Source organism: Mastomys coucha, unplaced genomic scaffold (assembly GCF_008632895.1).
Source record: "Mastomys coucha isolate ucsf_1 unplaced genomic scaffold, UCSF_Mcou_1 pScaffold17, whole genome shotgun sequence".
NCBI classification, from domain to species: Eukaryota; Metazoa; Chordata; class Mammalia; order Rodentia; family Muridae; genus Mastomys; species Mastomys coucha.
The window spans coordinates 5,991,468-5,996,470 of NW_022196899.1; positions in this window are offsets into that span (position 1 = coordinate 5,991,468).

Here is a 5,003-nt window from a genome sequence, read left to right on the forward strand (position 1 = left end):
ACTTATGTGTGCGCCTGAGACAGGGCTTCACTGTGTAGCCCAGGCTGACCTTGGAATCGAGATACCTCACCTTCAGCCTCTTGAGAGAATCAGCCTTCCAAACCTCCTGCTGAATTTCCACTATACTTCCAGCATGCTTAGTAGTTGAGTAAGTGATATCTGTGTCTGACTTCACACACACACACACACACACACACACACACACACACACACACACACACACAGGCAGACAGACAGACACAGACAGCACATATGCACAGACGGACATGTGCACACAGGTACTTAGATGGACATACACACACACACACACACACACACACACACACACACAGCCTTCTCCAGATGATTCAAAGATACTCATTCAGCCCTTATTGCCAAGAATATTTTCTTTTTTTAATACTTTCTTCTTTTATTAGATATTTTCTTTATTTACATTTCAAATGTTCTCCCCTTTCCTGGTTTCCCCTCTGAAAAAAAAAAAACCTTATTCCCTCTCCACTCCCCCTGCTCACCAACTGACCCTCTCCTGCTTCCTGACCCTGGCATTCCCCTACACTGTGGCATAGAACCTTCACAGGACCAAGGGCCTCTCCTCCCACTGATGAATGACTTGGCCATCCTCTGCTATTCATATGCAGCTGGAGCCATAAGTCCCACCATGTGTACTCTTTGGTTGGTGGTTTAGTCCCTGGGAGCTCTGAGGGTACTAGTTAGTTCATATTGTTGTTCGTCCTAAGAGGCTGCAAACCCCTTCAGCTCTTTGGGTCATTTCTCTAATTCCTTCATTGGGGACCCTGTGCGCAGTCCAATGGATGGCTGTGAGCATCCACTTCTATATTAGTTGGGCACTGTCAGAGCCTCTCAGGAGACAGCTATATCAGGCTCCTGTCAGCCAGCACTTGCTGGCATCCACAATAGTGTCTGGATTTGGGGATTGTAAGGAATATTTTCTTTACAGAAACTTAATGTAATAATTATTAGCACATTAGTCCACTTATCTGTTCCTTGCCATGTTGTAAAACAGGCTTAAGGTGACATATTGATATGCATATGACAAGGTATGGCAAGAACTTAAATTAGAAGTGAAGTCAAAGAAAGAGTAAAGATGAACCAAAGATAAAAGCCCAGGCAATAGAGATAGAACAAAGAAGCTCACTAGTCTACATATCTACTCCCAACAAGCCACTGATTTGCCTAAACCCCCAGTGGTGAAGTCTAATGGAGACAACTGTTGACTGCACTAGTCCCATCTATAAGGGGTCTGTGCTTCTGTACGCACTTGAATTCCCTGAAGGACCTGCAAAGCTAGAATCACTCAGGGTCATCTACAGACTTCCAAATGCAGATCTAAGTAAAGTGAGACCCTGAAGTTTGTTATGTTATAAATTCTCTCTCTCTCTCTCTCTCTCTCTCTCTCTCTCTCTCTCTCTCTCCCTCTCTCTCCCTCCCTCCCTCCCTCCCTCTCCCTCTCCTATCTCTCCTCCCTCTCTCTCTCCCTCCCTCTCTCCCTCCCTCCCTCCCTCCCTCTCTCCTACCACCCTCTATCCTTGCCCTAAAATTTCCAGAAAAATGTGGCAGAGTCCCCAGCACAGGACCTCTGGAAAGTGACTAGGCTCCAGAACAGGTTTTACAGCAGAGCTCTCTCAATCCACCTTGTGTATTATATGTGTAAATATATGATACTTAACATCTCTGAGAGAGAGAGACAGAGAGAGAGAGACAGAGAGAGAGAGGGAGAGAGAGAGAGAGAGAGAGAGAGAGAGAGAGAGAGAGAGAGAGAGAGAGAGAGAGGGAGGGAGGGAGGGAGGATAATAAAAATTCAGGATAGCAGTTCTTACATAAAAGTCAGACAGGACCTGTTCCCAGTTCTAGGAAGTGATAAGAGAAGCTTATGAACACAGTAGACACTCAAGCAGAGATGACGGGATCTGTAGATGTCTAGGAATACCAACCTTCAGGTCAAGCTTTCAGACTGTTATGTGCTTTGTTGAGATTGGGTGAAAGTGAAGCAAAACCATAACGACAGTTTCCAGGATTCTGCTTTTAGTTTGGCCTGAGCTAGGACAGGAAGGACCTAGCTGCTTTTATATCAAACAGAAAGTGGGGAGGTTCTTGGTAAATGGGTCAGCAAAGCAGCCAGGCTTCAGAGCTGTCAGCACCAAGGGGGATTAGCTGGGAACTCTCGGGACTGTTTGGGAGGCCTGTAATCCAGTTTAATCTTATTTTCAAAGTGTATTCTTCCTCCCTTCTTGAGCTGCATCTGAGTGAGGAATCAGGGGCAGGATGGGATGGGGCCACATGCAAACTGCTCCCTGGGTGGATCAAAGCCTGGGCTTAAGGGTCTTGAACACACAAAGGTCTGGATGTAGTGAAATTCTCAGGATCCATGAACGCTACACAATACAGAGTTTGGTTCAGTTTTGTAGCAGAAGAGAATGTTTGCTGTAGTTTTACACCTCCTGCCTCTCACTTTGAATCTGAAGTGATCCGCGAGGCTCTGGAGTTTTCCATAAAGTTTTGTTGGCTTTGGAATTTCTACATAGACAGTACTAGATGGCGTCAGGGTCCTTAGTGTTTCTGGGAGAGGGACAATTTGGAATTCTAGGCAAACTACAGTTTGCTGGCATGCTTAAAGTTTTTGATCTCAAGTCTTAGAATGGAGTGGCCTAAGAGATGCCACTACAGATTGAAGCCCTTCCTAGTCAGCAAATGCTGATTGGTTTGGTATTTTCCAAGAATTGTGCTTAGATGAAGAAAATGCAAAGAAGCAACTGTCTTTATGGTGTAAACAGGCACGGATCAGAGACAATTAAAATCACAGTGCTGTAAGCACTGTACGTGGGCTTCTTCCCTTCTTTCTTTCCTTTTTTCCTTCTCTCTCCTTCCTTCCTTCCTTCCTCCCTCCCTCCCTCCTTCTCTCCCTCCCTCCCTCCCTCTCTCCCTCCCTCCCTCCCTCTCTCTCTCTCTCTCTTTCTCTCTCTCTCTCTCCCTTTCTCTTTCTCTCTTTCTTTCTCTTTCTGAGACAGGGTTTTCTATAGCCCAGGGTGGCCCCACACTCGCTACATACACATATAGTAAAGGGTGACCTTGAATCCTTGCTCCTCCTGCCTCTACCTCCTCCCAGCTGGGATGACACACCTCATCCTGTCTGACTGTTCCTCTGGCTTCTGGGATTGAACCCAGGGTCTTGTGCAGACTCAGGACATGCTCCACCACGGATCTCGATACTAGCCAAGTACTACAATATGAACAAAGAAAGGCAGGCCCCTCAGAGGAGGACGCAAGGAGTGTCAGGTAAACTAAGATAAAATATGTGGGTAAGTGTAAGCAGAAGTTAGCCATGGGAAAGTCAGTTGAATACTGAGTTCAGGTGGGGCTCACAATGAAAAGTGAGGGTTAGAATTAACAAAATAAAAATAAGGCCAAACACAGCTTACTAGAGAAAATAAGGTATATTGCTGAAAGCATCCAGCCAACCCGTCTGGTGTAGATACTACCCTCATGGCCTTTGCAGTCCAGGTTAGTAAGTTTAGACTGTATTTTAGGGGGATGGGGGAAATCTCACATATCCTCATGAGAAATCATCTATGTATGATGTGAAAATAGAAGACAGTAAAGAAACACGGATGGAGAGGCTCTTCCCCTGCTTGTAAGAGTCTCAGGCAAGGCCCCCACCGCGGCCACCCCACCCCCACCCCACTCTCCACCCTACCCCTCCCCAGGCACAACACATCCTGCCTGCCCTGACTACAGCTAGGGTGGCTCCGCAAGCTGCAGCCATCTGGAGGTGTGGGGCCTGAGGGCGCCTGGATGTTGTGAGACTAGAGAAGTGATGATGAATGTTACAATAGCATTCTTTAGTGTAATTCTTTGTATTCCCCACCTCATTCTTCCAGGAAGTAGTGGAGCATGGTGCATTTGCGCCCTCTGCTGTATACTGCGGGGGCTGCCACAAACGGCCCAAGAAAAGAAAGCAAGCCCTGTAAACGTTTCCAAAGCGGGTCGATCAGTTAGGAGGGATATTAAAGTATATGAATGGGGAAAACATTCTCAAATACGACAACAAATGACGGGTATTGTATTTTGTATATGTCCGTGATAAATTAACTACCTTAAAAAGTGAATAACATATATGGGTAATCAGCTCTGGTTAAGAGAATGTGAGTACAATTCAGAAAGAGTTCCCTTGTGTTATTTACTTGTTTATTTTATTTTACAGGGATGCAGTTGATGATCCAATCCAGGGCCTGACATTCGCTAGGCACCCACACCACCAGCCCTATACCCTTCAGAACTACTGGCTTGAATACTGTATTAATGCCAAAGGTTGGCTTATTCTTTGAATGAGATATAAAACTGCAGAAATAAGCATGCTGGAACAACACCATGATTCCCTGTGAGTTGTTTGCCATCTAGTGTTCATTTCTGGAACTTAAAAAAGCTAATTAGATTTTTTTTTTTTCTCCCTCCAAGCAAAGAGCTGACCCAGCAACATTTCTACAGGAAGGTACCAAAGGGGACCACAAAACTCTTAGTTTGTGGTGGAGGGACAGTCAGGGGGGGATACATAATCTAGCTACTTGTAAGAAAACAGTTATTTCTGAGAAGCAAAATGTTGATCTTAGCTACCTGACAGTATTACTTGGGAAAAAGAAAATACAGATGGTCCACAACATTCTGGCCTAGAAAATCAGATCCACTGGGTAGGACTTCATCAGTGACAAATGTTCAAAGCTCTCAGATGACTCCCAGGTGTGCGGCCAGGGTTCTCCTCCGGAGCTCATGGCTTAGTTGGGTTACCTACACATGGAAATTCTGCGGATGGAAAAGCACCTGTTTCCATGGAGACCACAACCTCCCTTACTTAGAATTACTATTTATCATTACTGTTTTCCTTTATTGAGATGGATCCTCCTCTGGTGGCCTTGGCTGGCTGGGTATTCATTATGTATCCTGGGCTGGCTTCGAATTCATGGCAATTCTTTTTTTTTTTTTTTTTTTTT